Below are 27,465 nucleotides of genomic sequence, written 5' to 3'. Positions count from 1 at the left end.
TAGCTGTTTTATGTGCAGCAACTTACAGAGTTCCCTCATCACCTTGGACATAAAAGGGGTCCCTTGGTCGGTCAGAACCTCTTTAGGTAGTCCTACTCGGGAAAACATCTCCATTAACTCCTTAGCTATGAGTTTGGCCGAGGTATGTCGCAGTTGCACCGCCTCCGGGTACCGAGTGGCATAGTCTAGGATGACTAAGATGTGTTGATGCCCTCTGGCGGACTTCGGTACTGGGCCTATGAGGTCCATAGCTATCCGGTCAAACGGTACTTCAATAATCGGGAGAGGTACTAGGGGACTACGGAAATATGGCTGGGGGCTTGTTATCTGGCAGGTCGGGCAAGACTTACAAAACTCTTCCACCTCTCTGAACACACTGGGCCAGTAAAACCGCTGTAGAATACGATCCTGAGTTTTCTGCAGGTGACCCCCGAGAACGTGTTGGTGGGCTAGATCTAACACAAGCTTGCGATAAGCCTTGCGGACCACCAACTGTTCAATAGGCTCACCCCATAGTTGGTTTACCCGATACAACATATCCTGATGAACCACAAAATGGGGAAACACTGACTCTGCCCCAGGTTGTTGTGGTTCACCATCTACTATTAACACATTTTCCCAGGCGCGGGAGAGGGTTGGGTCCTGGCGTTGGGCGGTACCAAAATTATTCCCGGAGACATTGAGGTCTGCTAATTCAGGACCTGACGGCAAGTCCTCCACGTCTCCCACCATCACACTTAGCGGGGTTGTCTCCCCCTCTTCCACTGAATTTGCAGTCACACCTACAGCTGGCCCTTCGGCCTCGGGTTCCCAGGGTTCTGGTCTCCCCCCTGAGCCGGGCCACTCTTTTTCCCTCTCTTTTTTATTTTTTTTCCCCCCCTCTCTCTCTCTCCGGCCACCGTAGTTAGAGACACCAGCGCGGTGGAGTAGTCTTTTAAGTCTCCGTGGATGCACATCACCCCGACTTTCCGGCCAGTATACTCAGGGGACCGCACCAGGGTAGCCCTTACTAGGGTTATCAGACTCCCTGAGTCCAGCAGAGCCTCCGCCGGAGTGTCTCCCACTTCCACCTGGCACAAGTGATCTAGAGACTCTGGGGTACCTGTTGCACACCGCCTCCTGGCATATACCGACTGACGGTAGCCATAGTTGGTGTCCATGGGCTCAACCTGATGAGGACAGTCAGCCCTTACATGGCCAGGCTCCTGACACTGCAAGAGATGAAGTAAGTTTTATAATACTGGGGTCTTGCAGGCTCAGCCGGGTTGAACCCCCACTGATGCACCCGCTGGGCCCGGACCAACACATTCACCCCCAGTCTTGCCAGAATCTCACCCTTGACTTTCTGGTAGTCGGCCGCTTGATCGTCTGACAAGTCAAAATACACCCGCTGGGAATAGGATGCCAGGAACGGAGCGACGACCTCAGCCCACTGGTCACGGGGTAGCCTTTCCCTGATGGCCACTTTCTCTCTCTCTCACATTGGCAGGTAGGTTTCGATGTCGTCTGCGGGGGGTTATCTTAGGAATCGTGGCATGGACTGCTTTCCGGGCATCGTGGACGCTCGGGGTTGCTCCTGCTGTCTGCAAAGCCATCACGTGTTGTAGCAGCAACCTCTTAAGGACACATGACGTACCACCTAGGCTAAATGCGCGGGGGGGGGTCCCGTGCCCCCCCCCCCCCCCCCACATGTCGGCGATCGCATCAAACCGCAGGTCAATTCAGACCTGCGGTTTGATGCGCTTTTTGCAGTTTCAGATCCGCGGGGATCAGAAACTTTATAATGCCCAAATATATATGTTTCACCCCCCCCCCCTGCACCCCTGAATTATTTTATGGCGGCGGGAGGTGCAGGGGGAGGGTTGCGGGAGGCGGGCGGTGCGGCAGGCGGGATCGCGATCCCCCGCCCGCCTCCCCTTGAATGATCGTTGGTGGTAAGTGGTTATACCAGGGTGTCAGCACATTGCTGACACCCTGGTATAAACGGCTGACATCGGTGATGCGATGTCAGCCGCTTAACCCTTTCCATACCGCGGTCAGTACGGACCGCTGTATGAAAAAGGTTAACAGCTCAGGGAGCTCCCTCCCTCTCCGATCGGGGGACTGCTGTGCCTTTGCAGCCCCCCGATGGAGAGGGAGAGAGCCCCCAGACAGCCCCGTCCTTACCCTTCCCCGTCTGCGCAGTTGTGGCCACAACTGAGCAGATGGGGAAGGTTCCCATGGCAACAGGACGCCGTCTCAGGCATCCTGCTGTCCATGGTGCTGAACATGAAGGTAATAAATGTGATCAAAAAAGTCACATGTACGCCAAAATTGTAACAAACCGTCATCTCATGCCGCAAAAATCATACCCTACCCAAGATAATCGCCCCAAAACTGAAAAAACTATGGCTCTTAGACTGTGAAAACACTAAAACATGATTTTTTTTTTTGTTTCAAAAATGAAATCGTTGTGTAAAATTTACATAAATTAAAAAAAGTATACATATTAGGTATCGCCGCGTTTGTATCGACTGGCTCTATAAAAATATCACATGATCTAACCCCTCAGATGACCACCGTAAAAAAATAAAAACAGTGTAAAAAAAAGCCATTTTTGTCATCTTACGTCACAAAAAGTATAATGGCAAGCGATCAAAAAGTCATATGCACTTCAAAATAGTGCCAATCAAACCGTCATCTCATCCCGCAAAAAATGAGACCCTACTTAAGATAATCGCCCAAAAACTGAAAAAACTATGGCTCTTAGACTATGGAGACACTAAAACATTTTTTTTGTTTACAAAATGAAATCATTGTGTAAAACTTACATAAATAAATAAAAAGTATACATATTAGGTATCGCCGCGTCCGTGACAACCTGCTCTATAAAATTACCACATGATCTAACCTGTCAGATGAATGTTGTAAATAACAAAAAAAAAAAAACTGTGCCAAAAAAGCTATTTTTTGTTACCTTGCCTCACAAAAAGTGTAATATAGAGCAACCAAAAATCATATGTACCCTAAACTAGTACCAACCAAATTGCCACCCTATCCCGTAGTTTCTAAAATGGGGTCACTTTTTTGGAGTTTCTACTCTAGGGGTGCATCAGGGGGGCTTCAAATGAGACATGGTGTCAAAAAAACCAGTCCAGCAAAATCTGCCTTCCAGAAACCGTATGGCGTTCCTTTCCTTCTGCGCCCTGCCGTGTGCCCATACAGCGGTTTATGACCACATATGGGGTGTTTCTGTAAACTACAGAATCAGGGCCATAAATATTGAGTTTGGTTTGGCTGTTAACCCTTGCTTTGTAACTGGAAAAAAAATATTAAAATGGAAAATCTGCCAAAAAAGTGAAATTTTGAAATTGTATCTCTATTTTCCATTAAATCTTGTGCAACACCTAAAGGGTTAACAAAGTTTGCAAAATCAGTTTTAAATACCGTGAGGGTGTAGTTTCTTAGATGGGGTCACTTTTATGGAGTTTCTACTCTAGGGGTGCATCAGGGGGGCTTCAAATGGGACATGGTGCCAAAAAACCAGTCCAGCAAAATCTGTCTTCCAAAAACCAAACTGCGCACCTTTCACTCTACGCCCCGCTGTGTGGCCGTACAGTAGTTTACGGCCACATATGGGGTGTTTCTGTAAACGGCAGAGTCAGGGCAATAAAGATACAGTCTTGTTTGGCTGTTAACCCTTGCTTTGTTAGTGGAAAAAATGGGTTAAAATGGAAAATTAGGCAAAAAAATGAAATTCTCAAATTTCATCCCCATTTGCCAATAACTCTTGTGCAACACCTAAAGGGTTAACGAAGTTTGTAAAATTAGTTTTGAATACCTTGAGGGGTGTAGTTTATAGAATGGGGTCATTTTTGGCTGGTTTCTATTATGTAAGCCTTGTAAAGTGACTTCAGACCTGTAGTGGTCCCTAAAAATTGGATTTCTGAAAAATTTCAAAATTTGCTTCTAAACTTCTAAGCCTTGTAACATCCCCAAAAAATAAAATATCATTCCCAAAATAATTCAAACATGAAGTAGACATATGGGGAATGTAAAGTCCTCACAATTTTTGGGGGTATTACTATGTAATACAGAAGTAGAGAAACTGAAACTTTGAAATTTGCAATTTTTTTCAAAAATTTTGGTAAATTAGGTATTTTTTTATGCAAAAAAAAAATAATTTTTCACTTTATTTTTCAAGTGTCATGAAGTACAATATGTGACGAAAAAACTATCTCCGAACGGCCTGGATAAGTCAAAGCGTTTTAAAGTTATCACCACTTAAAGTGACACTGGTCAGATTTGCAAAAAATGGCCAAGTCCTTAAGGTGAAATAAGGCTGTGTCCCTATGGGGTTAATGTATGACATACAACTGTGCTTGAAAAATGCAGAAACCCCAAAAAATCGGCGTTCACGCCGGCCTCACTGCTCATGCCACCAATTATGGGGACTCGCTCTGGTAGACAGGATTAGCGGAGGCAGTACAGAGGCAACAACAAGTTTTTTGGATCAAACAGTTCAGTGTTTTATTCACACTTTAGGCAAGTGACAAAACAAGCAGTCATAATCAAACAAAAAGTCACCTTGCGGTGTTGGTGGTAATTCACACCATGCGGCAATTCTGCCTCAACAGCACCAACCTGTTTTCACGCCAAACAGGAAGCAAGCCTTCATCCAGACACAAGGCTCCCAGATCCCAACACAGAGACTCAGCTGCTGAGCCCAGCTGCCTATTTAAGGACAGCCAGGTGCTGCCAAAACCCAGACCAGCACTTAAAGTCCGGTATTTGACCTCACCTGGCTGTAAATCAGCCCTGCAGCACATGCTGGGAGGACAATACCTGTTTTCCCAGACAAAACCTCTCATTGTGTCACACCTGCCAGTGAAATTTTTTGGAGGGGTCCTTATAGACTCATCTGCTAACTTCTTTTTTCCATTTCACAACGATGGCATATAGGAGATTGACTGCTGTAGTGTCACGGATGAAGTTAACAGATAGCTGGAACATATAAAAAAAACAAGCGACTGGCTTGATCCCAAACTAAGGAGCTTATAGGTGAGCCCTATAAAACCCTAAGAGCTCTCCCTGACTGCTATGCACATGCAAGGGTCTGTATGGTAGACGATTGCATGCCCGCGTACCTAATACCGTGTGACACCTGAAAACCCTATAATAGTGAGGGGACACGACCACCGGCGCCCTGCACTTAATACAGACGGAGTCAGGGTCACCTAGAATCAAGCCAGCAAGGAAACACAATAAAGGAAAAGACTTATCTGAGCAAACAGCAGCAGCAGCCTCCAGCAGTGAACACCTCATCCAGGAAGTAGTATAAACCGCAAAGTGAGGCAGTATGGCAGGGATTATAAAGGAAGACGATTAGTCTAAATAAGTGACACCTGGCAGAAGGAAAGGAGATGAGAAAGTGAAACCAAAACAAAGAACGTCATACAAGAGGTAGAGAAGAACGTCTGCCAGATATTCTCACAGAACTGGCGGTGACATGTAGGGGCAGGAAAACAAAGATTAAATTGCCCCCGCCTCCCATCCTCTTCAGTGTTTTCCTGCCCCTATAGTGGCCAGGACAGAGAGAGGCCTATCTGCTTGTCAGGAGGTGAAGATGGATAAGATCAAGTTTTTACCTTCTTTAACTTCACAGGTAGGCTCATCGGGGGCTGGGTGCCTCCCTTGGGTCAGTAGAATCCCTGTGATGGCTCCCCTGTTCGCCGGCAGCATGTGGCTAAAGCTGAGCAGGGGAGAAAGGCGGACCTCGCATCGGATGCCTGTGTCCAGTGCTGTTTTGCGCATGCGCTTCTTCCTTTTCCCCGGTGGGATAAGCAGGTGTGGTCCGCGGCAGTGTCTGACATCACTTCCAGTGGCGCCATGACGCAAGGGGCGTCCCGGAAGTGAGAATCACCAGAGGCAAGTATAAAAATGCAGGAAGCCACGGTGGATCCTGATCTGAGGATCACATCCACAAAGATGTTGGCCCCTGAACAGCCTAGAGAGCTGGACACTCCTGCACCGGTGACAGTAAGTCCCCCATTGGGGAAACTTATCTGCATACAGTAAATTGTTAGCGGATTGTTAGTTATGGATAAGATATATATTATATACTTGGGATATATATTCTGTCCAGGAGGGGGCCATAGATGCTGATTGTTCCTCTCTTCTTTATAAGGTTCTAAAGAGGCGCAAAAAAGACCCAAAAAGAGCATTAAATGCATCTTGTGCTTCAAAAAGCTTCCTGAACAATATAATAAAAAAAAAATGCATTTCAGATATTATGAGAGAGGAGCAGCTATCTATGATGGAGGAACTAAAAACGATAATCCGTAATGAAGTTAGATCCTCCATGGGTTTGCTTAAAGATTCCAGTCCGGGTCCTCTTCCCCCAAAGAGACAAAAAATGGCGGTCCCTTCCTCCTCTGAATCCGAGGGCGAAATGGATGAAGCCGGGCCCTCTAGACGATCCCCTTTTTGGAGTGGGATATTTTGGAGGACGCAAAAAAATTCTAGTTCTCCTCTGAAGACATGGCAGATCTACTAAAATCAGTTAGGGCCACCATGGGCATTGAAGAGCCAGAAACCACATTCTATACAGGAAGAAATTTTCAGGGGTTTAAGAACCAAAAGGTCAAAGGTGTTCCCCATAAATGAAAATATAAAATGGATGATTCTGGACGAATGGTCTGAACCAGAAAAATGTCTGGGTATTCCAAGGGAGTTTAGAATCAGAATCCTAACTTTTTGATGATATGTCTAAGATAGATGTGCAGGTAGCAAAGGTAAACAAAAAGACCTCCCTACCATCTGAAGACTCTTCCCAGCTGCGGGACCCGATCGACAGGAAAGCAGATAGCTGCTTCCCAGGCTTTACGAAGGAGACCATGTACAGTATTAAAACCAACATTACTGCAACGTCGGTGGCGAGATCAATGTACTTGTGGTTAAATGAGTTTGAGAGTCACTTAAAAAATAAATCTCCAAGGGAGGAACTAACAGATTCCTTACCCCTACTCAGATCTGCCACAGCTTTCCTAGCCGACGCGTCGGCTGAGACAGATTCACTGCCAAGGACGCAGCACTTTCAAATACCGCTAGAAGGGATTTATGGATGAAGACGTGGTAAGGCAACAAGGCCTCGAAAATGAAGCTCTGTTCCATCGCTTTTTCTGGGGAGTACGTCTTTGGGCCAGTTTTGGGCAAAATCCTGGAAAAAGCGACGGATAGGAAAAAAGGGTTTCCTTTCGTCCCTATGGTGGTAGAGACAGATCCTATAGGGGAAAAGGGAAAACGGGGAGGAGGAGCTACCCAAAGGGTGGTCGAGGTAGGCGGTTCCTCCTTAATCCCCAAAATACGACTAGCGCTAAATAATGATGCCAGGATTGGGGGGATAACTAAGGGGGTTCTCTCAGTGGGAGAAAATTTACTTTAAATCCCTGGGTCTTAGAAATAGTGGCAAAGGGATACAAGATAGAGTTCTCCTCCCTTCCCCCAAACAAATGTGATCACCTCCCCATGGTCTATACTACTAAGAGACTCTGGAAGGGCGTCCTAGAAATGTTAAATCTGGGGGCAACTACACAAGTTCCCCCCTCTCAAGAGAAGGAGGGTTTCTGCTCCACTCTGTTCTCAGTAGCCAAACCGGACGGGTCATTCAGGACCATAATAAATCTAAATGGACTAAAGAACATCCTATACAGAAAATCCAAGATGGAGTCTCTGGCGTCCACAATTCCGTTAATAAAACTGAACGTGTTAATGTGCACAGTAGATCTAAAGAACGCATATTACCATGTACCGATCAGACAGCAATCTCAAAAAAATTTAAGATTCACACTAAGACAGTACTGGGAAAGTTTGTCATTTTCAGTTCTTGGCCCTCCCTTTTGGTATTTCCGCGTCCCCAAGGGTTTTTACTAATATCGTCTTAGAGATGGTAGCTCATCTAAGGAGCCAAGGTCTAATAATAATACCTTACTTAGACGAATTTTTAATACTGGCGAACTCCGAAAAACGGATGGAAAGAGATCTAAAATCCTTCCTAGCCATAATAAAATATCTGGGATGGATTGTAAATAAAAAAAATCATGCCTTCGTCCCCAAACAAAAATAAAATTCTTGGGAATTCTCGTTCCTTCCAGAAGAAAAGACAGTAGGCTTAAGAGGAAAGGTCCAAAGTTTCCAGAAAATACATTTGTGCTCCATCAGAGAGGCGATGAGCCTTCTCGGGGTGTTGACGTCATGCATAGCGTCTGTTCCCTGGGCTCAGTTCCACTTCTGAACCCTCCAGCTATGGTTACTGAGGTGTTGAGACAGACAAACTTCCCTAGACAGGAAGGTCCTGATCCCACAACACGTAAGGTCATCACTCACATGGTGGACCCAGTCAGAAAATCTAGTAAAGGCAGTAACTTGGCAGAAGACCCCATTTATTCAGATTCAAACAGACACCAGAAAAACAGGCTGGGGAGCAAACATAGAAGGAAAGTTTTTTCTGGGTCTTTGGCCAGAAGCCATATCAGATCTCTCCTCAAACTACAGAGAATTAAGAACTGTGTGGGAGACCATAAAAGCCGCATCGGATCTCGTAAAGGGCCATCACATAAAAATCTTATCCGACCATACACTGCGTGCAGAATTATTAGGCAAATGAGTATTTTGACCACATCATCCTCTTTATGCATGTTGTCTTACTCCAAGCTGTATAGGCTCGAAAGCCTACTACCAATTAAGCATATTAGGTGATGTGCATCTCTGTAATGAGAAGGGGTGTGGTCTAATGACATCAACACCCTATATTAGGTGTGCATAATTATTAGGCAACTTCCTTTCCTTTGGCAAAATGGGTCAAAAGAAGGACTTGACAGGCTCAGAAAAGTCAAAAATAGTGAGATATCTTGCAGAGGGATGCAGCACTCTTAAAATTGCAAAGCTTCTGAAGCGTGATCATCGAACAATCAAGCGTTTCATTCAAAATAGTCAACAGGGTCGCAAGAAGCGTGTGGAAAAACCAAGGCGCAAAATAACTGCCCATGAACTGAGAAAAGTCAAGCGTGCAGCTGCCAAGATGCCACTTGCCACCAGTTTGGCCATATTTCAGAGCTGCAACATCACTGGAGTGCCCAAAAGCACAAGGTGTGCAATACTCAGAGACATGGCCAAGGTAAGAAAGGCTGAAAGACGACCACCACTGAACAAGACACACAAGCTGAAACGTCAAGACTGGGCCAAGAAATATCTCAAGACTGATTTTTCTAAGGTTTTATGGACTGATGAAATGAGAGTGAGTCTTGATGGGCCAGATGGATGGGCCCGTGGCTGGATTGGTAAAGGGCAGAGAGCTCCAGTCCGACTCGGACGCCAGCAAGGTGGAGGTGGAGTACTGGTTTGGGCTGGTATCATCAAAGATGAGCTTGTGGGGCCTTTTCGGGTTGAGGATGGAGTCAAGCTCAACTCCCAGTCCTACTGCCAGTTTCTGGAAGACACCTTCTTCAAGCAGTGGTACAGGAAGAAGTCTGCATCCTTCAAGAAAAACATGATTTTCATGCAGGACAATGCTCCATCACACGCGTCCAAGTACTCCACAGCGTGGCTGGCAAGAAAGGGTATAAAAGAAGAAAATCTAATGACATGGCCTCCTTGTTCACCTGATCTGAACCCCATTGAGAACCTGTGGTCCATCATCAAATGTGAGATTTACAAGGAGGGAAAACAGTACACCTCTCTGAACAGTGTCTGGGAGGCTGTGGTTGCTGCTGCACGCAATGTTGATGGTGAACAGATCAAAACACTGACAGAATCCATGGATGGCAGGCTTTTGAGTGTCCTTGCAAAGAAAGGTGGCTATATTGGTCACTGATTTGTTTTTGTTTTGTTTTTGAATGTCAGAAATGTATATTTGTGAATGTTGAGATGTTATATTGGTTTCACTGGTAAAAATAAATAATTTAAATGGGTATATATTTGTTTTTTGTTAAGTTGCCTAATAATTATGCACAGTAATAGTCACCTGCACACACAGATATCCCCCTAAAATAGCTAAAACTAAAAACAAACTAAAAACTACTTCCAAAAATATTCAGCTTTGATATTAATGAGTTTTTTGGGTTCATTGAGAACATGGTTGTTGTTCAATAATAAAATTAATCCTCAAAAATACAACTTGCCTAATAATTCTGCACTCCCTGTATAACAACAGTATATTACTTAAGGCAACAAGATCAAAACTAATGAATGTGTCAGGGAGAATATTTTCATGGGCCGAGGGGAAACCTAAAATCTGTATCGGCAGTGCATCTAAAAGGCTCCCAGAACCAGTTGGTGGATTTTTTGAGCCAAAAAACCCTAGACCAGAGCGAATGGTCACAAAATCCAGAAATGTTCAGCCTGATAGAAGAGAAATGGGGCTCTCCAGTCATAGATGTGTTTGCCTCAAGGTTAAACGCAAAAGTGAAGAAATTCTGCTCCCTAAACCCAAGAGACAACCCTTGGGCCGTAGACGCTTTCTCTCTGACTTGGAACTGGACTCTGGCTTACATATTTCCCCCGTTCTAACTAATTCCAAAAGATTATCCACAACAGACCAAACCTTATTCTAATAACTCCATTCTGGCCAAAACGAAGTTGGTTCTCGATCCTCAAAAATCTTGCTGTGTCGGATCCGTGGGTACTTCCTCCCAAAAGAGACATCCTGACTCAAGGTCCAGTAATGCACCCACGTCCAGGATTCTTCAGGTTGACAGCCTGGATCCTGAGTCAGAAATATTAAAGAGCCAGGGGTTGTCAGAGTCATTTCTACTCTCAAAGACAGTAGAAAAAAAGTGACTTCTGCGATCTATCTAAAAATCTGGAAGAGGTTCTGCTGCTGGTGGGGACAGGATGAGCTAAATCAATCAGCTCCAAACATACAGAAAATTCTAGATTTTCTGCAACAGGGGTCAGACTTAGGCCTTCATCCTTGAAGGTGCAGGTTGCAGCCCTAAGTGTCTTCTTTGACTCAGATGTAGCTGAGCACAGGTGGATGAGGAGATTCTTCAGGGCAGCATGCCGGTTAAGACCTTTTGTTAGACCTAGAATCCCAACTTGGGATTTAAACATTGTACTAAACGGTCTAACAAAAAGTCCCTTTGAGCCTTTAGAAGAAGCGTCCGTTAAAATGCTCTCATTCAAGACATCTTTCCTTATAGCAATTATATCGGCTAGGAGCATAGGGGAACTTCAGGCCCTCTCTATCAGACAGCCGCATTTAACGATCACGGATGATCGGGTAATTCTTAAACCAGATCCAGGTTTTCTTCCAAAGGTAGTTCCTGACTTCCATAGGAGCCAGGAAATAGTGCTGCCATCATTCTGCAATAACCCAAAAAACATAAGGGAAGAAGAATTCAATTCCTTAGATGTCGGACGAGTTGTGCTGAGGTATCTGGAAGTATCTAAAGAGTTTAGGAAGGTTGACCATCCGTTAGTTCAGTTCGGAGGAAAAAAATAAGGGGAAAGCTGCCTCTAGGCTGGGCCTCCATAGCCAGGTGGATAAAACAGATGATCTATGGTAGTTACTGTCTGCAGAAGTTGGGGCCCATTCCACCAGGGCAGTGTCTTCTTCCTGTTGTTGGAACAGATATGTAAGGCCGTGACTTGGTCTAACGTTCATACCTTCGTTAAGCACTACAGACTTCACTTGTCAGGATCTTCAGAACTATCCTTTGGTAGGAAGGTCCTCCAAGCCATAGCCCCCCTTAAGTAGGTAATCTGGTAGGTCTCCTATATGCCGTCATGGTGGTGAAATGGGAAAAACTGAATTAGACTTACCGGTAATTCCTTTTCCATGAATCCACCATGACTGCACCGAATTCCCACCCCAAAAAGTATAGTGCACATTAATTATGTTAGTACGAAGAAATACTCCAAAAAAAAAAGTTTGCATGGATACTATAAACACTGAAGAGAGTGGGGGCAATTTAATCTTTCTCTGTTTTCCTGCCCCTACAGAGGTCAGGGGTCAATCTCCAATATGCTGTCATGGTGGATTCATGGAAAAGGGATTACCGGTAAGTCTAATTCAGTTTTTTTCCCACAGAAGAAGCTGGCGGCAGTATTACAGAAGGTGTCCACTTTCTGCAGTCCCAAATCAGTCTGTAAGAATAAAAGCTGTACAAGTTCATCACTGAAGTCGTATTGAGCTGCAGAATACGTTTTTTTTAGCACACAATGAACGCCGTGATATCAAAACCCCAAAAACTTTGGTGGAATTTTTTATTTTTTTACCCCGCAAATATTTTTTTCCCTGTTTTCCAACACAAGACATTGTAAACTAAGTGGTGACATTAAAAAAAATAATCTTGTCCTGAAAAAATAAGCCCTTATGGCTTTGTGAACGGAAAAATAAAAAAGTTATGGCAATTGGAACCTGGGGAGGAAAAATAAAAAATGAAAATAGGCTCGGTCTTTGAGGGGTTAAGCTTCCCATTTGTTTTACAGCTAGATTTAGATTCCAAGATGAAGGGACGGAGAAGTGGAAGAATCCGAGTATCTGTGGAGGTGATGAGGCAGGAGATGCAGGACCACGAGGCACAGCGGTGTCTCCTCTCTCTCTACGTAGGAGGAGCACTGAAAATCGGACTGAACCAGATGAAAGAAAATCTGCAGAAACCTTGGCGTCTATTTCTGGTTTGGGAGAAGATTTTGTCCTCCTAAGTTGGGACTGAGCAGAGGTTTCAGGACTAAACGGTGAGCCTGGGGCATGCACAGCTCTGTGGAGGAAGTGCAGCTCTGAAGGGAAGCTACAGCAGATGGGAATGCACAACGTGTATGTTCATACCTAATATGCAGGGGTGCTCCGGACCACTCGGGCCCTTCTGACTGATCGCGTGTCCCTGTCGCCAGGCAGCGGCGGTTATTTCTGGGGGGCAGGGTACGGACATAATTGCACCCGGTGGTCTTGCTTTCTTCAGGTTTCAGTCATTTACATTACGCAGATGTTTTACCTTCCAACTTTGTTAGAAAGTGACAGCAGCAGCAAGTTTATGGTCGAAGCCAAACACTGAGAGTCAACATAGACCCCTCCGTGTGCCTGTAATAGTGACGAATTCTCAGCCGTTTTCAGCAGGAATGAATTGTGAACGATTAAAAACCAGAACGCCAAATACGGTAAAATACAGGGCAGAACCTCCAGCCCCAGAGCCGCTCCTAAAGAGGGTGTATGGCAAAGGGGGATTTAAATGCTGCAACCTCCCAACAGACATGAACCAAACCGCAGCTTTTTTCAAGACTTCTGCTTGCTGGCTGTGTGTGGGAACACTCCTGATCACATTAAACCCCTCCAGCGACCTCCTCCGCTAATAGTAAAGGGCCTCTGAACGCTTCAGGAAATAAGTAACAGAATTAACAAGGATTGGGTCCACGGTTTCATATACTGTGCAGATCAGACATACACTCTTTCAAATACCTCCATTCTTTACACTGCAGGTTGCATTCAGAATACAAGTATGGCCAATGGATAGGATGACATCCCTGATCACTCAGCAGATATTAAGGCATGCTCGCCGTCTAGCCAGCTCTCCTTAGGACCCAGCGCCGCTCGCAATGTATATTTCAGTCTCAGGCGATACAATGTTTAATCGCCAATAAATCCTAATCCTGCCATTTTCAGAGGAGAAAAACCTACAGAATTTTATGGAGACGAATGAGGACACAATAAACGCTCGGAGCGCGTTTAATTATACTCTGAGCTGCCGAATATTTCTCAGCCGCTTTAATTACTTACTTGTATTTTTTCCCCCCAAAGTGGAATACTAATGAGTGCTTCCACTATGGAAGTGCTCATTAGTAGCGGAGGACCAGGAAGCGGTGAAGGCGCTGTACTCGCCGCTTCCTGGTTGTCGGCTGCACACAGCATGAGGGCGCTCTGTGACCGACGGAGGAGGAAGACAGCGCGCAGGCAGTGAGGAGCGGCCGCGTCCAGGAGCAGGAGAGGTAAGTGGTTTATTTATTTTGTGATCTGAGGCTGGGGGCTGCTGAAACATGGCTGGGGGTTATTAGATACAGCAGGGGGCTGATATGAGGCATGGGGTCTCATCTGAAGTCTGAATGGCGGGGTCTTCTTTATGAGGTCTGATTGAGGGTCTCATTAACATTTGGGGCCGTGAGCTGAGGTCTGATTAATATTGGGGGTCTGATTGTTGATCTGATCTTTTTTTCTTATTGTCGTCCTCTAAAACCCAGGTGCGTCTTATGGGCCAGTGCGTCTTATAGGGCGAAAAATACGGTACATAGATATCCAAACCAAAATAAAGGCTCAACCCTTAATGATAAAATTGAGACTTATCTCACATTATGTAACTACCATGTATTGCTCGATACGCACATGCCTATGGCAAAAAAAGCAATATAAATTCCTATAAAGCACTACCAGACAGCATGACGTCAATAGTACTCTTTATTTATGAGATTCATAGAAAAAAATCCATATATAAAAACAAGTGCAGGGAAATGGCGGCATCATCCGGAAGGGGGCACAGTGGTGATAATTCATACTAATCCAACAAATAATTACAAGTGCAAAAAATGATAATACAAAATATAAAGAACAGAATCAATTACCGATAATAATGTGCCTCCTCCGGGATGGCGCCAACCCCTGTTGGATTAGTATGAATTACCACCACTGTGCCCCCTTCCGGTTGACGCCGCCATTTCCCTGCACTTGTTTTTATATATGGATTTTTTCCTATGAATCTCATAAATAGTGTCCTATAGTCTGCACGCGGTGTGGTAGTCTGTTATAGGAATTTACATAGACATCCAGCTGATGTGAATAGACACGTGTAATGCTTCATGTCACCTGTGGTGACGCTGTACTACGACTACTGATCGCAGGAGAGTTGTGAAGGAGGGACTGTCATGGGAGAGACCTGGATTGATGTAACGCTGGACTAGCCACCCCCGAGGTATAAAGCTGCGCTCACAGTGCGAAGGGTTATAATCGCATCTTCATGCAGCGTTTCTGAACGGTGACCTCCGACAACCAGTGTACCCGGGGGTAGACAACCTGCAGGACCTTGGACAGCAGCTCCACTTACACATAATAAGACCTGACACTGTGTCCCTGAACACGCATCCCAACCTCTTCTTAACCCCTTAAAGACCGGGCCTATTTTGATATACACACTGCTCAAAAAAATAAAGGGAACACTTAAACAACACAATGTAACTCCAAGTCAATCACACTTCTGTGAAATCAAACTGTCCACTTAGGAAGCAACACTGAGTGACAATCAATTTCACATGCTGTTGTGCAAATGGGATAGACAACAGGTGGAAATTATAGGCAATTAGCAAGACACCCCCAATAAAGGAGTGGTTCTGCAGGTGGTGACCACAGACCACTTCTCAGTTCCTATGCTTCCTGGCTGATGTTTTGGTCACTTTTGAATGCTGGCGGTGCTTTCACTCTAGTGGTAGCATGAGACAGAGTCTACAACCCACACAAGTGGCTCAGGTAGTGCAGCTTATCCAGGATGGCACATCAATGCGAGCTGTGGCAAGAAGGTTTGCTGTGTCTGTCAGCGTAGTGTCCAGAGCATGGAGGCGCTACCAGGAGACAGGCCAGTACATCAGGAGACGTGGAGGAGGCCGTAGGAGGCAACAACCCAGCAGCAGGACCGCTACCTCCACATTTGTGCAAGGAGGAACAGGAGGAGCACTGCCAGAGCCCTGCAAAATGACCTCCAGCAGGCCACAAATGTGCATGTGTCTGCTCAAACGGTCAGAAACAGACTCCATGAGGGTGATATGAGGGCCCGACGTCCACAGGTGGGGGTTGTGCTTACAGACCATCACCGTGCAGGACGTTTGGCATTTGCCAGAGAACACCAAGATTGGCAAATTCACCACTGGCGCCCTGTGCTCTTCACAGATGAAAGCAGGTTCACACTGAGCACATGTGACAGACGTGACAGAGTCTGGAGACGCCGTGGAGAACGTTCTGCTGCCTACAACATCCTCCAGCATGACCGGTTTGGCATTGGGTCAGTAATGGTGTGGGGTGGCATTTCTTTGGAGGGCCGCACAGCCCTCCATGTGCTCGCCAGAGGTAGCCTGACTGCCATTAGGGACCGAGATGAGATCCTCAGACCCCTTGTGAGACCATATGCTGGTGCGGTTGGCCCTGGGTTCCTCCTAATGCAAGACAATGCTAGACCTCATGTGGCTGGAGTGTGTCAGCAGTTCCTGCAAGACGAAGGCATTGATGCTATGGACTGGCCCGACCGTTCCCCAGACCTGAATCCAATTGAGCACATCTGGGACATCATGTCTCGCTCTATCCACCAACGTCACGTTGCACCACAGACTGTCCAGGAGTTGGCAGATGCTTTAGTCCAGGTCTGGGAGAAGATCCCTCAGGAGACCGTCCGCCACCTCATCAGGAGCATGCACAGGCGTTGTAGGGAGGTCATACAGGCACGTGGAGGCCACACACACTACTGAGCCTCATTTTGACTTGTTTTAAGGACATTACATCAAAGTTGGATCAGCCTGTAGTGTGTTTTTCCACTTTAATTTTGAGTGTGACTCCAAATCCAGACCTCCATGGGTTAAAAAATTTGATTTCCATTTTTTTATTTTTGTGTGATTTTGTTGTCAGCACATTCAACTATGTAAAGAACAAAGTAGTTCAGAAGAATATTTAATTAATTCAGATCTAGGATGTGTTATTTTTGTGTTCCCTTTATTTTTTTGAGCAGTGTGTATATATATATCATGGGTGTATAAGGTTAGCCTTGACCATCACTCTCACAGTGACAAAAACAATGGTGACTCCGTGTTGTGTTTTTTTTTTTTTTTTAAGTATTCGTTCACACATTTTCGGACACAGATACCTAATGTTTTTTCTTGTTTATATATTTTGATATGTAAAATTAGGAAAGGGGGTATTTAAACTTTTTTAATATTTCGGCGTCCTGTATGGGAATCCCATGACTGTCAGGCTGGAGTATGGAGGCCTCATGGTGAGCGCTTCAATCCTGCCTTTGCTGTGGAGGACACACTGCCTCAACCGCTGGTGTGATGATCGGGGGAGCAATCACATACCACAGCCGGTCACCCCGACTAGTAATATGAGAGCATTGACTGATCAGTGATATGTGCAGGACATCCTACCGCCACATCCTCTCATGGCAGGGCTGACACCTCATATTTCCGCAGGATAATGCTCACCCGCACACAGCAAGGGTTTCTTTCAAAACTTTATTTTTTTTAACTATATTAATTCAATTTAGATTTAAACTTTTTTGAAAGGAGTCCTAGTGCAGCGCGCAGTTTATCCTGGTTTTTCCTTTTTCCTGGTTCAAAGTTTGTTTACGGCCTCCATCGGATGTGTCCAGCGGGAGAGGAGTGGCAGCCTCCTCTCCCTCCATACCACAGGGTCTTTGCTTTCATCCGATGTGATTGGGATTGCACAACACTATCGGGTAAGAAGCTTCCCATCTTGGGTGCACGATTCTGGCATCGGAGACATCACACTAGGATGGTGCTCCCAGTCTGTTGTTTTGCAGGATATCATTGTATCCAGGCTGGAGGCCGTATCTCTCACCTTGTATCTGGGCTGGAGGCCGTATCTCCCCTTGTATCCGGGCTGGAGGCCGTATCTCCCCTTGTATCCGGGCTGGAGGCCGTATCTCTCACCTTGTATCTGGGCTGGAGGCCGTATCTCCCCTTGTATCCGGGCTGGAGGCCGTATCTCCCCTTGTATCCGGGCTGGAGGCCGTATCTCCCCTTGTATCCGGGCTTAAAGGGACACTGACAGGCGAAATCAGCATATATAGTTAGATATATCACATTACAGGTCTTATAGAGTCTTTTAAAAGCATATAACTATCCCCCCTGTCCACCTTATAAAGAGCGAAATATAAAGTTTTATAACCTGCATCTGCGGTCAGCAATCTGCCCAAGGGGCGGCGTTTCATGTGAAAATGCGCCCAGCCAGCCTTCCCAACTGCCGTTCTTAAGCCCCGCCCAGCTCATCATTATTCACTTCGCTGGGCGGGGCTAGAACTCTCCCCAGTCCCGATCCTGCGCCTGCGCAATTCAATCCTCCCGGCATCGCTCATGCCCAATCTTCTGCACCTGCGCCCCGCCGTGCCGTCGGACGCACTATAATTAACCCCTTATATGATGTGAGTGATGCCTCAGCCATGCACTGTTCAGAGCAGCGCTTCAGAGCGCTGCTCACTCACATCATATAAGGGGTTAATTATAGTGCGTCCGACGGCACGGCGGGGCGCAGGTGCAGAAGATTGGGCATGAGCGATGCCGGGAGGATTGAATTGCGCAGGCGCAGGATCGGGACTGGGGAGAGTTCTAGCCCCGCCCAGCGAAGTGAATAATGATGAGCTGGGCGGGGCTTAAGAACGGCAGTTGGGAAGGCTGGCTGGGCGCATTTTCACATGAAACGCCGCCCCTTGGGCAGATTGCTGACCGCAGATGCAGGTTATAAAACTTTATATTTCGCTCTTTATAAGGTGGACAGGGGGGATAGTTATATGCTTTTAAAAGACTCTATAAGACCTGTAATGTGATATATCTAACTATATATGCTGATTTCGCCTGTCAGTGTCCCTTTAAAGACTGGGACTATTTTCATTTTTATATAATTTTTATTTTCCTCCCCACATTCCAATAGCCATAACTTTTTAAATTTTTTTATTTTCCGTTCACATAGCCATATGAGGGCTTATTTTTGCAATCCAGGCTGGAGGCCGTATCTCATCCGCTCTCCAGGGTGGAGGCCGTATCTCGCCCGCTATCCAGGCTGGAGGCCGTATCTCGCCCGCTATCCAGGCTGGAGGCCGTATCTCATCCGCTCTCCAGGGTGGAGGCCGTATCTCGCCCGCTATCCAGGCTGGAGGCCGTATCTCGCCCGCTATCCAGGCTAGAGGCCGTATCTCGCCCGCTATCCAGGCTGGAGGCCGTATCTCGCCCGCTATCCAGGCTGGAGGCCGTTTCTCGCCCGCTCTCCAGGCTGGAGGCCGTATCTCGCCCGCTATCCAAGCTGGAGGTGGCCACCACGTTGATCGTCATTAGTCACATACAGAGAACTTCATTCCAACAACTACTTCCTGGGGCTGGACTTCTTTTTGTCAGTGAGTATCTAATCTGTCTTCGTTCCTGTTTGTTACAATGTATCAGTCTGGAGTCCCGAATGTTTGCCTACAGACTATTGGACTGGATACAATTGTAACACCTGAACTGTGTGAGCATGAATGAGTTAAGATGGGTCTTCAGTCTCTGAATGTGAAACTGGAATATTTCCACTCACTGACTACAAGCTGAGATCTTGAAAATGTTGAGGAATTTCCCCCCTAGTCTGTTAGGAAGCAGTAGTGTGGCTGCGGTTTGGCCTCCGTCTTTCAGCTGTAGTACACCCAGGGTTCACTGAATTTAGATTGGTGTAAAACTCTGTGTTACCGTAATCTAGATGCTCATCTGCTGCAAGAAACCCATCAGATAAGTGTGAATGAGGCCGTGTCTGCTCGGCTCGTGCTGCCCATCCCTGTCAGAGAGGTGGTCCTGTCACGGATGTGAGAGGAATCGGCGCAGGAAGTGGCCGCGGATCGCCGCGTCTCATACATTTCTCTCCATTAGATTCCCTAAGCAATGATAAAGATGACCATATGCTCCGAAATCTGTCGCTGTCAGGAAATATTGATATGGAAAACTCATTTGCACATAATATTTTATCTGGTTGTGATGAAACACCAGAAACAGGACTTAGGGGGGCGTTTATTAAGAGCGGCGATTTAGACGCTGGTACCTGGTGCCGGCCTCTACATAACTTTGGCGCATCCACCGCCGGTCTAAATCTACGCTACTTTCCTTGCTGTCTTACATCTAGACCATTTCTAAGCCTAAAACGGGTGTAGAAAATGGCAGACGAGACAGGCCTGCCGGCCCCTCACGTTCCCCGCTCACTTTTTTAGGGGAGAAGTCGAAGGTCGCGGCGCAAATGAGCTTTGTGCTGCAAACTGCACCAAAAATACGCTTAATTTATGCATATTTCTGTTTAATAAATGACCCTGCGGAAACGGCAGGAAAATTGGGGATGTGGCGGACGAGGGTCGCCCAGTCTGTAAATCAGTGGGGGACATTTATCAATAATTGTGTAATTTGCGCCAAAAAATACTAACTTTACACATCAAACGTGGTGATTTGTTTTACCTCATATATCACAAGGCGCACGCCACTTTTAAAATGTGACTTTTCTAAATATAAACTTGATTATTCGCCTATTTCTCTTCATGTGTGACATTTCAGAATCATCACCAAAATGCGCCATTTCAGACCGCACTGGCGACTTTTGAAACACATTTGCGACTTTTCCATTGGTAAATTGCGACTTTGTCTCAAACTCGGGACCTTTTTGTTATTGAATGTCAGTCACTGATCACTTGTTCCCACAACGAGTTGGTTTTCTTTTCATAAATGCGACTTTTTACACAAACTGCCACATAAGCTGCATAATTGTTTGCAACAATCGGAGCTATTTCTGCCGATCAGAGGATGATACATGAGGCGTGAGATGCGCCGGTGTGAGAGCCCTGCCCACATTGACATTTATAACTCCTTTATGGTGAAAATTCTGGAGAAAACTGTTGATATTTGGCGCAAATCAAAATGCCATTCTTTTTGGCACATTTTACGCCATAATTGTGGTGCAACGTGCTTGGAAAATGTCCCCGAAGTGTGTAGTAAAAACTTGTGAAATTTTCAGACACGTTGAATCATCATTATTTTCAAGATCTCTGCTTACCTGTCACTACCAGAGCTTTGGGACGTTCTCACAGCTCTGTTTCTCCACCCCTGTGATGATGTCACTACTAGAGCTGGGAGGAGTTCTCACTGCTCTGTTTACTTTTGGTTTCCTTCCTCCCAGCTGTTCCTCATGCGTTTGATTTCCCTCTCTTTATATCACCCCTCCACCTATTGTAGGGCGTGGATTATAGTTCTCATTTCAGTTGTAGCTCTTGCTTTAGTATCTTCACTTGTAGCTATCAGTTCACTGGACCTGTGTTCTGCTGCAGCAAGCACTCCGGATATTGCCAGCTGTCCTTGGATCCGTCTTCTCTGCGGCTGCAACACCTTCAGCTAAGTGTACAGACATTGTTGTGTACCTGAATGTGGGTGATCTGGTGTGGTTGTCTACAAGAAATATTAAACTGAAGGTTCCCTCCTGGAAATTGGGTCCCAAGTTTATTGGGCCTTATAAAATCTTGTCAGTCATCAATCCTGTTGCCTTCCGTCTTGATCTTCCACAGGTTTGGAAGATACATAATGTATTTCACAGATCTCTCTTAAAACCATATGTCCAGCCCACGGTACCCTCCTCTTTGCCTCCTCCTCCGATTTTGGTTGATGGCAATCTGGAGTTTGAGGTTTCCAGAATTGTGGACTCTCGCATTGTCCGTGGTTCTCTTCAGTACCTCGTTCATTGGAAGGGTTATGGTCCTGAGGAGAGGATGTGGGTTCCGGTGTCGGACATTAAAGCCACTCGCCTCATCAGGGCATTTCATAGGGCTCATCCTGAGAAGGTGGGTCCTGGGTGTCCGGAGTCCACCCGTAGAGAGGGGGGTACTGTCACTACCAGAGCTTTGGGATGTTCTCACAGCTCTGTTTCTCCACCCCTGTGATGATGTCACTACTAGAGCTGGGAGGAGTTCTCACTGCTCTGTTTACTTTTGGGTTCCTTCCTCCCAGCTGTTCCTCATGCGTTTGATTTCCCTCTCTTTATATCACCCCTCCTCCTATTGTAGGGCGTGGATTATAGTTCTCATTTCAGTTGTAGCTCTTGCTTTAGTATCTTCACTTGTAGCTATCAGTTCACTGGACCTGTGTTCTGCTGCAGCAAGCACTCCGGATATTGCCAGCTGTCCTTGGATCCGTCTTCTCTGCGGCTGCAACACCTTCAGCTAAGTGTACAGACATTGTTGTGTACCTGATTATTTTCTGACTGGATCTGAGGTGGCCACGGTTCCCTCCATATACTGAGTAGGGCACCGGTGGCCGTGCCCCTTTCACTATTGTAGGGGTTACAGTGGTCATCAGTCTTAGGCACGTGGGCATGCCTCGTTCCGCCATTTGGATCCGGGCATGTGCTTTAGCAGAATAGGGAGAGCTTTGAGGGTCTGACAGGGGTCACCCTTTATCCTCCCTAGTTTGGGTCCGGTCAGTAGCTCTTTTACTGTGTATACTATTGTTGCTCACATACAGCCTTGACATTACCATCAATGAACTTGAACATTCTTGCTACATTGATACACTGCGACAGACAAGAGGCTTGTGCAGATGATGTGTTTAGCACATAGATTGTCTGGACCGAACACCTTGTGAATCAGATTAGATCTAAACAACCAAGTCACTGACAGCAAGCAGAGAACTTGCGTGAAAAGCAGCAGATGGGTGGAGATGCGTTTGGGTTTTCATCATGAGATGTTTCACTTGTAAGATGCATTGTGGGGGAGCCCTGCTGTGCCTCATGCCTTTTCTCAGCCCTCAGTGCTGAATCATCTGACACAGACTGGTTACTATGTTGCCTGATGTTACACTGCATCCATAGAAACCAGGCTGTCAGACCGCAATCTGCTGCGCTGATGGTGAGAAGTAGCCTTGGAGATTTGGCTAATACATTTAGGGTTCTCTGCTCCCGTGCAGTAAGCGAGTCCCGAGGAGGCGCGAGGTGCAGGACGGTACATTGAGGATCAATACGTTCATTCCAAGGATTGAGGTCTCCAATAACTGGATTCTCCTGAACACTGGAACAAAGCAAAACTACAGGACGCAATACAGGACTGTCCGGTGGACACAACTGTTGGTCCCTTCCGATAAAGAAAGAAAAAATTTCACTGAAACAACGGAAACGGACAAAAGTAATAATAGAAACTTGCTGAAAATCAGACATTGCTTCTGAAGTGTTTGTTCAACAGAAAGACATCGCCGGACGCAGACGATGGGAGTCCTAGAGAAGACTGAAGATAATGGGACCACAGGGACGTAGAACTACGGAGAGTCCTGTACTGACCTCACAGGTGTCTTCAGACTGGTAACCAGTCCGTCTGCCTAGACAGTGAGAAGTGGTCCCTGTGTTGGTTTCATGGCGGGCACCACACTGAACACGGACCAAAGAAAGCGAAGGAGAGAACTATCTCAGGAGATTAGAAAGAACATTCTAGACCAACATGTCTATAAGACCATCTCCAAACGGCTTCATCTTCCTGTTACTACAGTTGCGCATATTATTCAGAAGTGAGTCTACAGGACTGTAGCCGACCTCCCTGGACGCGGCCGCAAGAGGAAAACTGATAACAAATCGAAGAGATGGATAATAAGAACAGTAACCAAAGAGCCCAGAACAACGTCTAGAGAGATTAGAGGTGAACCTTTTAGGGACCAAGTGCCCAAACTGCAACTGAAAACCCACTTATTTATTGCAAAGTGCCAACACGGCAATTTAACCTGAATACCAATATAGTATATCTTCCATGTACTTTATCATGTAGCTATAAGAGCCTGAGTCCATTCAGTGCGCTGCCTGCGCTGTTCATAGTGCGCCCTGCGCTGATAAATGGCAGGAAAAGTCTAAGGCATATTGGCACACCATAGAGTTTCCAGGGTGCGGGTGCCCAGATAGAGGGCTTTGAGTGCCACCTCTGGCACCCGTGCCATAGGTTCGCCACCACTGGTCTAGAGAGATTAGAGGTGAACCCCGAGGTACATCAGTGTCAGATCGCAACACCCGTCAAACGTCCGAGGAGGAAAGCACTGCTGAAGGTAAATCCTAAAAAAGGGACTGGAATTGGCAAACAGGGCACTTGCCTAGGGCCCCCATCCCTAAATGGCCCCGCCCCCTTCCTCTCTCACCGGAGGCCCTGCACTGTGAAGGTCCTGCTCCTGAGGTGGTGACTTCAGAATGTCGCCCTCTAGTGACCTGACATATGTGCTGCCGGCCCCTCTCTCCTCTCTGTGCTGCAATAAACATAGGAGGGGAGGCAGAGCCTGCAGAGAATATACAGGACCTGTCCTCTGCTGCCTGGAACACAAATGTATAAATATAATGTTATCTATCTAGAAAAGAAAATTCTTTAATCACCAATGCGACGTTTCAGTCCTTACCAGGACTTTTCTCAAGCATTATAAAAATACTGTGTGAGAAAAGTCCTGGTAAGACGACTGAGACTGAAACGTCGCATTGGTGATTAAAGAACGCGACCTTTGAACAATGTTTGGGAGCAGCGTGGAGTTTTCTTTTCTAGTTACTTAGATGTTGGATCACTTCCACCGCGTCATTCACAGTGCTCCGGCTGTGCCGCTTGGGTTTTATTTTTTTGGGATATCTAATATTTATCTTTGTGGTCGGGGCTATATGTGGAAAGAACCTATCCCTCTAAGGTACGTCCCATCAGAACTAGCGGCTTGAGTTGTGCCATAACCGCTTTCGTCGAGAGTACACCTGAAAGAGGGCATACCCTATGGGAGAGTAAAAGGAAAAGGGCGGGCTGGGAGGGGAACACTGCTGCCGTCCGTCCCCTGGAGAGAGGTGCGTGCAAGATATAGGGCAGAGCGCCCCTCCCACAAATGCAGGCCAATGAATCGGCCTTAATACTTGTGGTCGGGGCTATATGTGGAAAGAACCTATCCCTCTAAGGTACGTCCCATCAGAACTAGCGGCTTGAGTTGTGCCATAACCGCTTTCGTCGAGAGTACACCTGAAAGAGGCCAAAAACCCAGCATGAGAATACAAAGCGTGTTTATTAAACAAATCACAACACCAAATTCTGAAAGGCACAATAAATCTCGCTAACGGGGTTTGGAACATATCGGCTGTAACAAGAGGAGCGCCATCGACCCAACTTACGTATGATGTGCGTGGGCACCTGATTCCTGGAAGCGGCCGAGGCCGCCCCTATCCTGAATGAATGTCCTGACACCGTGAGGGGGTCCAACCCTAGGTTGGCCGCGAGTATACGCGTGTGCGCTATGAATTGGGAGGTGGACAAAGCTGCTGACCCGAAGGGTAACAAGGGGGTATCAGCGCCGCGATCGGCCAGTGCCCCTGATAATTCCTGCAGGACGTGGACCGGACACCATTTGTGAGAAGTGGGGAAGAATTTGATTTGGACGGGGGGACCTGACTGGGAGGCCTTGGTCACAGGCAGGGACAAGACGAAGCCCTCCGGGCTAGGGGTCAGCTGACGGCGGGCTAGGAAGGGGCCACTAAGTGACAGTGACGTGAATTCCCCCGGCCTCATGAATCCGTAAAAGGCAAGGTAGATGGCAGTTTTGAGCACTAAGCTTTGTAGACCTCCGAAGGGGCTTAGATCTAACAGATCGGACATGCTTCGGAACACTGGGCCGGAAATGGGCTGTCTACGGGGGCTTACCCCTGGGGTACATTTCTGTAGACCTCTCAGCGTGGCCTTGACCATGTGACTGGAAAATAACGATGTTCTTCCTGGATGGGAGAGGGACAAATGGTGTTGGACCCCCGACAGGTAGGTTTTGACGGTACTGTGAGACAGGTGCATGTGCTCATGACAGTAGCCGATAAATGCTAATATGAAATCAATATGGTCAAGGCCGCCTTGAGGGTGTTCTCGTTGGAATTTGCAGTACAACCGCCAGCCAGTGTTATATGCCCTGGCGGTATTAGCCGAGAGTGACCTGGCAAACAGCCCATGAGCCGTGGCCAAGAATTTGTTCAGCTGAGGATGAGCGCGGACGGATGAGGAGACGGGGTCCTCGACGTATCGGCTTCGGGGCAAACCTGAGAAAACAAAGAGTAATTCTGCTTAGCTAGCGCGTCGACTGCTACTACCTGCGCATCATGTACGAGGGAGCCACAGAACAAGAAATTGTGTAGGAGTGACAGCTGAACCAGACGTCTCATCAAGGACATGGCCAGTTGAGACCTGGATTTGCCGCTGTCAAGGATAGCCACGGTGGAGGGGCCATCCGAGACAAAGACCACGGTACGGCCTGACCAAAGGTTACCCCACACCTGCGCTGCTGCCACCACGGGATACAAGTCCCTGGCCTCTGTTGCCTGGGAAGTTCCAGCGGCTTCACAGAACTCCTCCGGCCACGCCCCATTCAGCCAGTGGGAGCCAAAAATAACAGCGAAACCAGTGCTGACCCCGCTGCTGGAGAATATGACGGGGGAGCTATGCGAGACCGCCGGGACAAACATGGACACGCCGTTCCAATGGCTCAAGAAATGGTCCCACATGCTCAAGTCTGCTTGCGCTTGACTGTCCAGGAATACTGGACTATCCTGACAGGGGGCTGCTGAGAGAAGTGGTAACAATCTGGCTACAAAAGACCTACCCTGAGGGATGACGCGCATCGCAAAATTCAACATGCCTAACAAGGACTGCAGTTCTACCTTGGTGGTGACCCTACCAGTGACGAAACCGTGAATGACTGCCCGGACCCTAACCAACTTATCTTCTGGCAACCTAGCTGACATGCTCTCTGTGTCTAAAACTATGCCCAGAAAGGTGATGGTGGTCGCAGGACCATCCACTTTTTTGGGGGAAACGAGGATCCCTAATTGAGCGAAGCATGCTAACAGGCTCTGGAGATCGCGCCGCGAGCCCTGTGGAGATTCGATCAGCAAAAAATCGTCCAAGTAATGGATGACATGTTCACAACCAAACCTGTTCTCAAGGATCCAATGCAAAGCTTTCGCCAGCTGATCGAAAATCCAAGGGCTGCTACGGGACCCGAAAGTCAGCTTAGTAGCGAAATAATAAAGGGAATTCCACTTGATCCCGTGCCACTGCCATAGCTCTGGCCTGATCGGCATCAACTTGAAAGCGTCGGATATGTCCGCTTTGGATAGGATCGCCCCAGGGCCTGTGGCAAGGATGAGTGCAATAGCCTGATCGATGGAGGCGTATACCATACTGACTTCCTCGGCTGGAATGAGCGAATTCAGACTTGGTGTAACTAACCCATGAGGCGCTGATAGGTCGAAAATCAACCTTTCTTTGTGGCTGAATTTTCCCGTGACTACCCCTATAGGGCTGACCCTCCAGCGTTCGAACGGGGAAGACGAAAAGGGGCCGATGACGTACCCTTTGTCTAACTCCAACTGGAGGAGTCTATCTATGGACCCTGGGTTATGTGATGCAGACTGCAGGTTTCTACACTCATAGGTGTCGTCCGGTAACGCTACAAGACCTGTATGAAAACCATTACTGAAGCCTGACACAAGAAAGTCGCGAAAGGAAGCATCCTCATGCTCCTGCAAGTAAAGTTCAAGGAGATCTACATTTACCACACTCATGTAACGTTTATCGGTTTTTAATGAGCACGCAACCTTCGGGTGGGCTCGGAAGCAGTTAACGCAAATGTGTAACAGACGGCACTGACTATAATTGCAAGTTGCGAAATTAAAGTTATTACAAATTTGTGACCTGCCCA

The sequence above is a fragment of the Bufo bufo genome, chromosome 8 (assembly GCF_905171765.1).
Source record: "Bufo bufo chromosome 8, aBufBuf1.1, whole genome shotgun sequence".
In the NCBI taxonomy this organism is placed as follows: domain Eukaryota; kingdom Metazoa; phylum Chordata; class Amphibia; order Anura; family Bufonidae; genus Bufo; species Bufo bufo.
This window is presented reverse-complemented; position numbering follows the sequence as displayed.